The sequence below is a fragment of the Pan troglodytes genome, chromosome 8 (genome assembly GCF_028858775.2).
Source record: "Pan troglodytes isolate AG18354 chromosome 8, NHGRI_mPanTro3-v2.0_pri, whole genome shotgun sequence".
NCBI lineage: Eukaryota > Metazoa > Chordata > Mammalia > Primates > Hominidae > Pan > Pan troglodytes.
In genome coordinates, this window is record NC_072406.2 from 88,742,396 (window position 1) to 88,755,913 (window position 13,518).

The window sequence follows — 13,518 nt, forward strand, 5'->3', positions numbered from 1 at the left end:
TTGTTTCCCCAAAGAGATTGTAAGGTCCTTGCATGAGACTAGAGATAATGACTTATATTTATTCTTTATACCCCACAATATCTCCCCAAAAGTGTGGCAGACACAGTTGTCTTCAGTATTTGCTTCTTAAGTGATTGAAACCTTCACAAAATTCCTTTTTGTTCCTCAAACTCAAGGCCAGTTATGATAGAAAATTTGGCAAGTAGCATATTTGTGGAGTCTCAGCTCCAAAAATAAACCCTTACCCAAACCTCACTTGTAGGGGTTAAACTTATGCTTGGAATCAAGGTTAACTGAAATTTTCAATAAACATGTATATATTGAGTTTTTTCTTGAATTTCAGACTCATTTTATCCTAGTTCTTATCCAATTAATTCACAAAACATAAGCTATTTAACCACCACCATTTTCAGAGATTGCTCATAGGAAGACCAAAGAACATAGCCCTAGTCCTCTAAAACTGGTGTCCTAGGATGCTAGAAAGTCCCTTGCCTCCACAGGAAAGCAAAAGGCAACTATAATTGAAGTACCCTATTGCCATGTGTTTTCAGCTACACTTGTTCCCCACTTTATCCTAGTTCTAGAACGGTGCCAGGGATATGATAAACAGTCAATAAATATTTGTTGAGTGCTTGAATGAATCTGTGTGCATAGGTTGAATCAATCAATCACTCTGCAAATATGTATTGAGCTCTCGCAAGATGCAAAGCCCAGTGTACTGGTTACTAGAAAAACAGATAAAGTTGATGGATCTTATACGTGGCAGGGGGCTGGATTTAATGACCTTGAGGTTTCATCCAGTGCATTTTTCTACAACTCATGTGCATTTCTTTTGAAACTTACACATCACATCCACAAGCCGAATAAAACTCCTCAAGCTGCATTTCTAGGATGATCCCCCGCCACCTCTCCCTGAGGGCCTGAAAAGTTGTATGCTGCTGATTTCTGGTGCGGGCAACTCCTGGGCAGGGACAAGGATGGCTCCAGATGGATGGATGCCTTTGTGGAGGGCTCCCTTTTATCCTTAGTTGTAAGCCGCCTGAGCAATTATATTATAAATGGGTAATTTACTGCCTCATCCCCAAAGCCTCTTCTGTGGGCTCTTTCATGGACACTGTTACCAAAAGTTACCAATATGCCTGGTGCCTTTGATATTTGTGGGCACTGCAGACCAGAGAAAAAGAGTTGCTGCCTTGTACAGCTGCACACTGGCTTTCACATGTCCTGCAAATGGGTACCTGCCAGCCATCTTCCCCAGATGTCATACTGACCATTAATTTTTTTTTTTTCTGCTTGCTATTGCAGTTATTAACTACAGTGAGGCCTGGGCACTTAGCTCTCCACTTTAATTATTCATCCTTATGAAGAAAAATTTCCCCCGTGTGCTTTATTGTCCTCCAGCCCCGACCTGAGCTCACGCAGACTCTTCCTTCCTTCCCTCCCCAAAGTGGCTTGTGTGTCGAAGGGCTTTTCACTGGGGTGCTTATTCCATTTATACCTTTAGTATGCATTTTGTGTTCTGCCAAGGGGGTCAGGAGGGCACATGGAGAAGCCAGATGGCTTACCTCTTCCCTCAGGAAACACGCCGCTATTTAGCTGGGCACCTTCCCAACTCAAGGCGGGGTGAGATTCCACTGTTGGAGAGAGAGTTGGTTCAAATGCCACTGTCCCTGAGATCACAGCTCCAAGTTCCTCTAGGCTATGTACTTTTCTACTTCTCTGCCACTTGCTGGAGTTTTCTGCCAGAAACAGCCTTTTAGGAGATATTAGAGAGGGGGGTGGGAAGGGAGGGATGGGAAAAAGCAACTCTTGTTATTTATGGTCCTCGTTCAGGCACAAGTTTCTGTTATTTTAATCCGGCTGAAATAAGAAACCATAATCCATGGATGAAAAGATGGTGGACAAACTCAGTTAAATCTTGAGCACCCTGAGGATGTGTGTTTTTCCCTATTTCTGGTTTTTGACGTTCCTTCCCTGCTGCCATTTCCCAACTTTAACTTTTGAAAAGCCAAGCAGTTTAGCTGGCCAGGCCCGGGGAACTTATTTGTATGCAGCACAAATTTCAGAATCTGTTCTCAGCCTGTGCCGAGTGAAAAATGGCCTGCATTTTCTTGATAGCCCATGTGGTTGTAAAGAATAAATGGCTAATGAATTACAGATGAACATTGACGCAAATTAATCTTCCCGCTGTCCCTGGGTTATATGGCAGCCATTTAAAAGTTTAATCAATACACTAAAGTTGAAAACATGCAGGCACTGCAGTTGTTTGGATGTAATAAACATCAGAGGGAACCGGGAGGTTTGCACCCAGTCCATGTATCATAATGACAGGTATTTATGTTTAATGGACTAAATATTTTTTATTGGAAGGGAGCAAATGTCAGCTTAACTTTGTGAGCCCCACATTCAACTTAACTTTGAGGTTGGTGAAAGACAGCTGACGTGTCATTGGAAATGAAATGTTAAGGGAGAAAAAAAGCACAACGGAGACAAAGCGAGGATGGGAGCCGTTTGGAGACGTGGTGCAGCGCTTACATTCTGCAGCAATTCATTAACGAAAACGTAAACTCTGATATTTCTAATGTTGCTATAAAATGGTTTACTAGGAACAACTTTAATGGTTATTAATGAAAACAAGTACCCAGATCTGCCAGATATCCTTTTCAGTGCAGGCTTTTGTTTGAAAACTCTTTACCAGGTCATATTTGCTGGAGATTTATAATTAGTCTTTTTCCTTAATGTGAGAAGTGGAGGAGAAACAGCGTGATGGCTCTCAGCTCTTGTATTCCATAGATCTTTCCTTTTGAACGGTGTCCAATGACTTTGAATAACCATGTGCTCTCTTTTGGAATCCTTATATCTTAATTACTTTTCAAGTCAATATTTTGTACCTCTGCCGTGAGTCTGGAAGGACCAAGGTAGCTAAAAGAGAAAGGAAATTGCCAGTGGCAGTGCCATCTCGCTGGACAGAAACAGGCTGAGACACAGGAGAGCAATGGCTTCACTTGAACAGAAAAATACAGACTTAGTTCAGCTTTTCATTTTTTTCCCTCCACATATAAAATAAACTAAATATGTCAGTGGAGCATGGGGTCTTAGAAAATAACACACACTTTATAAAAATAATTAGAAACGTTTTAGACAAAGGATATTGTGTTTTTAATGTCCCTTCTGCAACCAATTGTCTCAGGTCCTCTTCAGTGTCTGAGGGCACATTCAATGGCAGGGCTTGGAAGAAAATTATTCAGTAGATAGCAAGATGAGGCTGAAGGATGAGAAAAAGGGACAGGGGTTGTGATACTTATCCAGTGTTCAGATCTTGCAAAAGACATGAATTGCACCTTTTTATATGTTAAATAATTTTTTAAAATCACAAGAATTTGTGTTTCTAATGGGCCTAAGTTTCATAGGTAATCAGTATTATGTGATACTAAATTAGTAAACCAAACTGATGGGTTCATTGGTCCTTCATCATCCCTTAAGCAAAATGGGGAGAAACTTTTTGTTATGAAAACCAAAGCATGGCTCACTGTTAACCACGATGACATCTCACCCACTACTGCCCCTGAAGTCCTAAACTCTATTTTTCTTCCTAGCTCTTTCTACCCTCTTAGAGGATTGAGTCCTTTACCTGTTTGTTCACTTTGTGTTTCCGCCATGTGAATATAAGCTCCACAGTAGGGGGTAGGAGGCAAGAACCTGATTTTCTTCTTTGCTTCTAGTGTCCTGGGGCCTGGCCTATAATAGGTTCTTGTAAATGGCAGGTAAGTGAATGGCGGACTACTGTTTCTTATGGTCTTTAGTAATTTATAACTCCGGCTATTTTTTTTGTTAGTCATTATGATTTCTAGTCACTGTGTTAGTTGTTTTACATATAATACAATACTTGATCTTAGTTGTTAACTCTAGAAGATAAGAGTTATTATCTTCATTTTATAGAGGCAAAAACATTGACATCATTTTATAGATGTCAAGAGAATTGAAGCTAATTATTTGTGGTCACTGTTAGTATGTAGCAATTCCAGAATTTGAATCCTGACCTATTTGTCTCTGTATCAGCTATACAGTAGTCCCCAAATTCCTGTCACTCATCTTGTCCCTGGGGATTAAAATCTCATTAAGTGACCACAACATTTAATTCTAGACTATAACCAGCCAGCTCCTCAACTGGCTGATAATGAACAGAAGTATTAGATTCACAATTTGCCACCTAAACCTGGTGTCCTGAGTCCTACCTATAGAAAGCAATCTTTGACTGTACAAAAGTAGACATTGGCTATTTGATGATGGGTGATATGTCACTGAAATATGTGTGTTCTGTGGTCTAGGGAAATACAAGGAACTCTCACAAATCATGAGAAAAGTGTTCAGCAACAGAAATCTAACAAATAGTGACTGAAATGCATAGGCATTAATTTCTTCACTCAGAAGTGAGAATGGAGGTAGGCAGCCCAGGACAGTGATAGTGGCTGAAAGAGCAGATCACTAGGCACCCAGGCCCTTTCTGTCTTTCTGTCCTACTACATTTTCAGCATGTGCATTTTACTCTCATGGTCTCAAAATGGTTGCTACTGCTCCTGGCATCATTTCCTCACCCAAAGCAAGATGAAGAGGGATGTCTTTCCCTTATGAGGCATTCACTTTTCATTTGTGGATAGACAGCTTCCTAAAGATGTCTGTCTCTTTCTCATTACCCAGATCATGTCATTGGGAGGCTAGAAAGTCAAATGTTTCAGTTTTCATGCTGTTATAGTAGAGGAAGGCAGGATAAAAGGGAGCCAATGCATAGTGTCTCCTATGTAAGATGAATCGCATTTTTTGTATACCTAATAAAGACTTGAAACTTTACTAGATGCCATATGCACATCAACTTATATCATGTTTACAACCACCTTGTTACAGAAGAGTATTTATTCCCATTACACTAAGAAGAGGTGATCTCGTTGTTCAATTCCCACCTATGAGTGAGAATATGCAGTGTTTGAAGGGGAATATCACACTCTGGGGACTGTTGGGGGGTGGGGGGAGGGATAGCATTGGGAGATATACCTAATGCTAGATGACGAGTTAGTGGGTGCAGCGCACCAGCATGGCACATGTATACATATGTAACTAACCTGCACAATGTGCACGTGTACCCTAAAACTTAAAGTATAATAAAAATAAATAAATAAATAAATAAATAAATAAAAATGCCCTAAATTATCAAGTCTGACAAAAAAAAAAAAAAAAAAAAGAAGAGGTGGAGCTGGGATTTAGTGCTACATTTGTCTGTTTCCATCATAGGTCTTCTCTCTAATGCCATGTTTCTTTGGCCGCCATTTTGATGTCATAGTGAAGGATGATTTCATAGTGATAGGCCATTCCCAGTTGTTCCAGCTCATGGTGAATGTGCTGTCTGAGGGCACTTAACAGTTGGGTCTGCCTCTTTGATAATTAGGTATGCACTACCATGTGCCAGCTTCCATTTTTGTGTATTCTGTACAGAGTGTTTAAGAAGGTGGGTCAGAGACTCACTGTCTAGATCCAGATCTTGGCTCTATAAGTTACTATCAGTGTAATCTCATGCAAATTACATAACCTCTCTGCAGATTGAACTTTTGGAGACCAGGGACATGATTTTTTTCCCCTCTTGATATCTCCTAAAACACTGACAAGATTCTATTTCACATTAGAGCCACTGAGTAAAAACTCATTCTAGAATCACTTTGAATCTTTGTTTCATTGATTTAACATCTTTTTGCCTTAGCTTCTGAATCCTAAAATGGGGACACAAATACATCTACTTCATAGGGTTGTTGTAATGGTTGAATGAGATAATGTACCTACTTAAAGTTTTAGAACAGTGTGTGATGCATAGAAAAATCTCAGTGTTAGCTATAATTATTATAATCATTCATGGATTGCCAGTATTCAAACTCTAAAACTCCATGGGATATAATATAATCTGTAATGTATCCAAAAGCAATTTTTCTTAGGCCATCTCAGGTACACTATTATAAAGAATAACCATATCCTTCTGGTGAAGCCATATTGAGCATCTCCTGCAATCCAGGGAGTGTGGTATATGTTGGAGATACAAAAATGCATAAAACACAGTGAGAAACATGTGGTAATGAACACCATGAGCAATATTCACTCTCGATAATAACCAAATGCTTAAAAAGTAAAGCAATTCTTGGATATAATATTTCCACTTATTAAACTAGCAAAGATGATTAAATAGGCATGCCTGGTGCTATGGAGTGGATTGGGTGCATATTAATATGTTTTTGAAAAGCATTTTGTCCCTGTTCATTGAGGCTAGATGCATTCACTTAGGAATCTATTCTAAGACAAGAATCCAAGATGCATAAACACAGGATCTTTATACACTAAAATATTCACTATAGTAATGTTTGTAACATCAAAACACACAAAAAGCCATTATCCAACTAGATAAGAGAGCTAAATAAATTATGGCACATTCACAGAACACAATGTTATACAGTATTCAAGTGATGGTTACATCAGATTTAATACGATAGGCAAATATTTAAGTAATAAAATAAATGAAGATGGATATATATGAATGCATCCATACAACATATGGACAGAAAAAAGGCCAGAAGGCGAAACATCCAAATACTAACTGTGGTTAGTTCTGGACAGTGGAATTATACATGATTTTTATTTTTTAAATTTACACTTAATTTTTTTACAATGAACATTTAAATATAATAAGAAAACAATTAAAATAACTCCCCAAACAACAATATAGTCTTTATGAAAATAGTTTCAGAGAGAAGGGGAGTGATAATAACAAAAAGAGTTTATGTGAGTTAGTTAAGAATTGTATTCAGCTACAACTAGCCCCAAATACCAGTAGCTTTAAGAAAATACTGTCCTATAACATGAATTTCAGATGTAGGCAGTCCATAGCTGTTATGATATCATTAGGAACACAGGCTTCTTTGATTTTGGTTCTATCTTCCAACAGACTGGCTCCCATCCTCAAGTTTGATTTATGGTCACCATATTATTGCTGTTGCACTGGCTCTTCTTTCCAAGTTCCAAGTAGCAGGAAGGAAGAAAAGCAAGGTGAGCACTGCCATGCTCAACAGCATAGGGGCTCTGTGTATAAGATGAAAGAGGAATATAGATACTGGGTAGCCGGCCTTACTTTCAGATTTTAATAACAACTCTGTCATTCAACAGCAGGTTGACTTTAACAAAATCTCGCATGTCAATGACACCAAGGAGGCCTCCAGAACCTTCTGAATACAGTGCCATATGCAACCACTGTCATCACCTGTGCTTGGTGATGAATCTCATTTGCCATTCCAAGCCTCTGTTATCTCCTGTGCTTTTGTTTCCTCCCCTTTAAAATAGGCATATTGAAAATTCACTGCCTTTTATGATTGTGGTGAGGATAGTATGATTTTATACTTGTGAAGATCTTTTGGAAAGGCTTAGTATGCTATGCAAATGTAATTTTTAGAAGACTCATGGCAGCCAATGGGAATTAAGGGCTCACTACATTCTATTAATAGTCGCTGCTGAACTCCTTATATGCAGAATTTCATTTAATCTGGGGAATGAGACATTATGAGTGTCCCCAATTTACAGGTACAGATATTGAGAGACAAAGAAATTTGCACCCAAGTTATCTGTCTCTTGATTCCATGACATTTGTTCTCAATCTTAAGTGTGCTTAAGAATCATAGTAAGCCTGTTAAAAATGTAGATGTCTAGGATCAGAAATTAGATTCTGCTGCAGGTGGCCTGCAAACTACAATTAATTGCTCAGTTCTACCTACTCTAAACTCTTAATTATCCAGCAATGTGGCAAAGAACATGTTCCTCAGACAGAGCTCTTCAGGCTCCTGAATTCTACTCTGACTTTTCCCTGGTCTTCTCTGGTAGGGAGACTATAGCCCTTTTGGGTAGAAAATGCCCTTTTGGCAAGAAAAACTTGCCAGTTATTTGGGAGGCTTTTTCATCTTACATGGAAAAAGTCACTAATTTCTGAAACTACCTCTTGTACAGTAGTATGAGAATCCTCAGAGGTAAGAAGACTTGGGCCAATAGGTTTGACTTTGTTGGTTGGATTTTCATTATTTTCCAAAGAGAAAGTCTTTGAGGCCAAGCATAAGGGCTGATTTGCCAATGGGACTTAGTTTCCAGTAAGATCAAGAGTGTCTACCACACACCTGACTTTTGAACTTTCCTCTTAGCCCACTAATAGCAGAGGTGCAATGAGGAGATCTTCATTTGGCAATGGATAGGCTCCCAAAACAGAAAGCATGGACATGCCATTTAAAGGTCCCAGGAGATTGATTTCCAACTGGAATGCAGGAAGAGTCTAAGAGTAACTGAAATTTGGAAACACTGCTAGTTATTTTTAAGACTACTCTTTCTTGAAATGGATCAGAACCAATAGAACAAACCACAGGTTGTGATAGATTTATGCACTGAGGAATATAGGAAGAGAAAGTAAAAACTGTGGGCAAGGATTTTCATAAACTGCATCATAAATTGATTTGGTGGGCCCCAGGGAGAACATAAACACTACGCCCAAGGACTCAGGGATTTGACTTTTGTTTAGATCCATTTTATAGGCAATCTGTAAAAGGAAAAAAGGGCAAAAATAATATTAGTTATCTCATAAAGTTGTTTAAAAATCAAGTGATGAGAATAATCTATTTAAAATACTTATCACAGTGCCTACACATAGGAAGCTCGATAAAGTTAGCTATGATGATGACGGTAATGACGAGGAGGAGCAGGAGGAGGAAAGGGAGAAAGAGAACGAGAGAGGCAAGAAATCTGCTAAGGTTTTGCTCCATGAAATGTCTTTCAGTTGAAAATTCTCATTGAAACAGAGAAGCTTTGTTTTTATAACTAGAAGATGCAGTTTGAAAATTGTATCATGGAATGAAACACAAAATGTTTTTCATTCCATGAAAGAATTCCATAAAAGAGCTAGACCGTACTCCATGTGGTGTTCTGCACATAGAAGGTGATCAAATAAATAACTGATTCTGTGAAGGGCTAAGGGAGATTTTCAGAATGTGCCATGCTTCTGGAGACCATTGGCTTTCTGCTATGGTCTCAATGCTGATGTAGAAGATAATTCTATGAAAAGATCCTCAGAACTGAGAACTTCTCTTTTTCCATGTTAATGTTTAGATAGCCAGAGGACTTATCATTCTAGGTTTGGGGGCAGATATTTTGCTATGCCTTTCCTGTTACTGTTAGAAAGAAAATCCCCACCCCTACCCTGCCACTGTCACGGTAGTAAAGCACTGCTCAATGTGTCTTTAGCACTTCCTGTCCTTGGGAATCTGCCTACTGCTTCTCTAATACGGGAGAGACCAGCCCCTGTGCTGAAGCAGTCAGGGACTGTAATTACCTTAATACCCAATAATGGATCGTTAGGATCATGCCACACAGTCCCTACGGTACAAGAGACTCGGAAATTCAAGATGGGAAGATGAGAATATGTGAATTGAATGACATGGGTGAGAGTAAATTTCCCATCTTTTTTCTAGTGGAGGAAATGCATTAAGTCTTTTGATACTAAATATGATGTTAGCTATAGTTTTTGTTTGTAGATAACTTTTATCAGTTTGAGGAGCTTCCCCTTTTTTCCTGTGTTGCTGAGAGTTTTATCGTAAATTTATGAGTGCTGAATTTTGTCATTTTTTCTGCATCAATTGAAATGATTTTATTTTTTTAAATTGGTTGATATAAATATATCAGTTATATTTATTTTTGAATATTGAACCAACCTTGCATCTCTAGGATAAAGTGTACTTGGTCATGATGTATTCTACTTTTTATATATTGCTGAATCTTATTTGCTATGTGTATTATGGATTTTGGCATGCACATTCATGAGGAATATTGTCCAGTACTTTTCCTTCCTTTTCTTGTAATATATTTGCCTGTTTTTGGTATCAGTGTAATGCTGGATTCATGGCAAGTATTCCTACCCCTTCAATTTTCTGGAAAAGTTTGTGTAGAATTGCTGTCATTCTTTATTAAGTCATTGGTTAAATTTGTCATTAAAACCATTTGGGCCTGGAGTTATCTTCATGGGCCAATAGTGAACTCTGCATTCAATTTCTTTAATAGACATACAGGCCTTCAGGTTATTCACTTCTTCTTTAGTCCTAAGCTCTTTTTTTGAAAAGATACATTACACCTCCTTCAAACCTCTACTTTAAGTTCTGGGGTACATGTGCAGAACATGGAGGTTTGTTACATAGGTATACGCATGCCATGGTGTTTTGCTGCACCCATCAACCTGTCACCTACATTAGGTATTTCTCCTAATGCTATCCCTCCCCTACTCCCACACCCCCCAACAGGCCCTGGTGTGTGATGTTCCCCTCCCTGTGTCCATGTGTTCTCATTATTCAACTTCCACTTACGAGTGAGAACATGCACAAACCTCTACTTTTAATCATTGTGGCCATCAAATAACCAAAGTGTTATTCACGGCTTGACTATGAATTCTTCTCATAACCTTCTGGGCCTTCTGTTTGGTAAACAGAGAAAGTTAGTTCCTTTATACATTTATTTATTCATTCATTCAGCAAAGATTGGAACCATATTTTGAATTGTAGGACCTGCAATACAGGTTGTGGTTTCAAAGATGAGTTAGACAGTATCCTTGGGTTCAAGTAAATTTCTTTTAAGAGGGAGTAATAGCAATCAAATGCTTGACTGTGCTGCAGTGGGATATGTGTAGTGGTTGTGTGATGGGTAGTGCACAGAAAGAGAAAACAAGGAACCATTAATTCTGCCAAGGGGAAATCAGAGAAGTCTTCTAAGAAGAAATGGCATTTTATTTGGGCCTTGAATGATAAGGAGAATTTTATTTGGCAAAGAGGAGTCTTGTCATGTGAATCGTCATGGGAGGTTTGGAGGAACAAGCCATTTCAGCTTTTCCTAGGGTAAGAACCTTTGCTTTAGGAATGCATTGTTTTCTTCTTTTGATTGGGAAAACCAAAATCTGAATGGTAAATTTAAAAGTTACATTGCTTTAGTTATCACAGTTCTTCTAATTGTGTGTTTCTCAGATGAATATGACATGCCTCTTACGATCTTGCTACAGAGTGGATTTTATGTTAAATTATGGCTTCCTGGTGATTCTCAGAGTTTTATATCCCATTTTTATTTAAATTATTTTCATAGTTGTAATAACAAATAAATTTCTTATTCAAAGAAGATGCAGCCTTTGAAATGGATCTTAATTTGAATGTTGACATTCCAGTAACAAAACAAGAATAACCACTTGTAGATGGAGAGCGAGAGCGAGAGTGAGAGAGAGCGAGAGAGAGAATGAATCACAAACACCTGTAAAGTGTAACTATTAGTTTCAAATAGGATATTATTGAATTTGTCCTAAAACCAGTTGATTGTGATTATTCTAAATTTTACCTTGCGTATATTGACCATGACAGGCCAACTTCGGTTCCTATATCTGGAGTCAATTGGATTCATTGCACTTTGATTCTACCATGAAAAACAATGCCTTTGTGTAAAGTCATGAGCCCTTCTTTCCCTTCTTGGTTAACTGTGTTTAGATCTTTATCATATAAGACCTGACTTTATGTTCATTGTTGAAATTGTTCCTGGTTTCTTTTGCTCTTACACACCCATGTTGGCCTCCAAGAACAACTTGCTGTCATTCAGGAGCTTGCAAACTCATTGCTTTAATTAATTAACGGAGGCTCTTTGGAAGTTAGGGTCATTTGTTTTTAATTTTCAGTTAAAGGCACCTATGGATTTCTATTTTAAGAATAGACACTGTCTACTTTACTTGCTTATTATACTTTGATACTAAAATACAGCTATAATGGTTCTGCGGCATTGCCAGTTATTTAAGTATTCTTGAGTATTTAGGTAAAGGCTGGATGGCTTGGAACTACTCTAACATGGCAAAATATGTCATCAATGTTTTGCTCCAAGAGTATCCTGTAATGTATATGCTCAACTTGAGAAACAAAATATATTATAATTTTAGGTTTCAAAGCATAATCCTTAACATATTTACTGGTTACTACATGCTGGGCACAGTGCCAGGCTCTTAAGTGACTGCAGTAGACTGTAGACAGATCAGACTTCTTGTTCTCATGAAGCTTGGAATCTAGTGGGATGCTTATTCATTGACCTATGAATACGTACTGTGTTATGTGCCAGACACTGTGATAGATCCTGTGCTTTGCCCCACAGGTCAAGACACTAATATAGTATTATGTCTGGTACATAGTTGGCCCACAACTCACAGTAAAATTAACCTTTCCGTTCTCTTTAACATATTACATTATTACATATTAAGGAAGAATGTGAAAAAAATGTAATCATAATATCAGAGATTGCTTTTTGCTCACAAAAATCCAAATTTTCTCCTGCTTTTGGGGTACCAAGCTAGACTTCATTTCATTCTCCTTTGCAGTTAGGAGAGGTCACATGAGTGTGTCACACTCGTGAAAGATATGGCCACATGTGTGTATTTTAGCCAATGAAATGTTCGTGGAAGGGATGCGTGGCAGTTCATGACCAAGGCTTTTGAGAAGTGGCTGTGCCTCTTCCACATTCTTTCCCTTTCCACTGGCCTGATGCAAATGAGAGGACTCGATAGGAGAAGGCAGAGCCACAAAAATCACACCTGGAGGAAATTGCCTGCATTGGCCTTTTGAGTAAGAAAGATGTAAACTTCTATTGTGTTGGGCCACTGAAATTTTGGGACTTATTTGTTACAGCAGCTTGTATAATCCTTGTTAATGCAGTAACAGGATAGTTATAAGATGGCTCATTATTATAAAAATTATGACATTATCAAGGCATATTCCAAAAAATATTATCATTTGGCAATGATAATACATGTCATTCAGAAGCTGAAGTTTCTCATTATCACCTTGCGGGGGTATATTGACAAAGATTATTATTGCCATTCAAAATATGAACACTGGATCTCACATAAGTCATGTGACCTGCCAAAATTTGCAAACCTGAACTACAGAGGAGCTAGTACCAGCATCTAGGTATTCTGTTTCTTAGTTCTATCCACCCACCCCATTATACTACCTCCATGATATTTATGTCTAAAATTATTATAGTTGTTTGTTTCTAAATTTTGTCTGCTTGCTTACCTTGCCTGTCTTCCACCAGTAGATTATAGTGTCTGTGACCTAAGACTTTGCTATGTGCCAGGCAATAGCCTTACATATCCTCACACAGGGATATACTGCCGTGTCCCTAGCTACCAGGATATTGCCTGGCACATCGTAGACTCTCAGTAAATAGTTGTGTCATGTAAGAAAGCATGAGTCCATGACCAGAAAATAACTTTTCAAGTCAGGCATTTTGTAATGCAAATTAAACATGGGTCTTACGCATTTTTGTGAAAGAAGGAGGGAAGGAAGGAATAAAAGAAGGATGCATTATATAGGTGGAATATATGCTCTTGAGGGGGTTGGAAGAAAAGGAAGGCAGAGGATGAAGGCATTGAGGTGGGGAGGGACA

General features: G+C 38.3%; 1 protein-coding gene across 8 annotated transcripts in view; it reads left to right on the top strand.

Annotated features, from left to right (window-relative positions):
• Positions 1 to 13,518, top strand: part of LRMDA (leucine rich melanocyte differentiation associated) — a 1,132,554-nt gene that overhangs the window by 1,094,325 nt on the left and 24,711 nt on the right. The gene's annotated exons all lie outside the window — the stretch shown is intronic.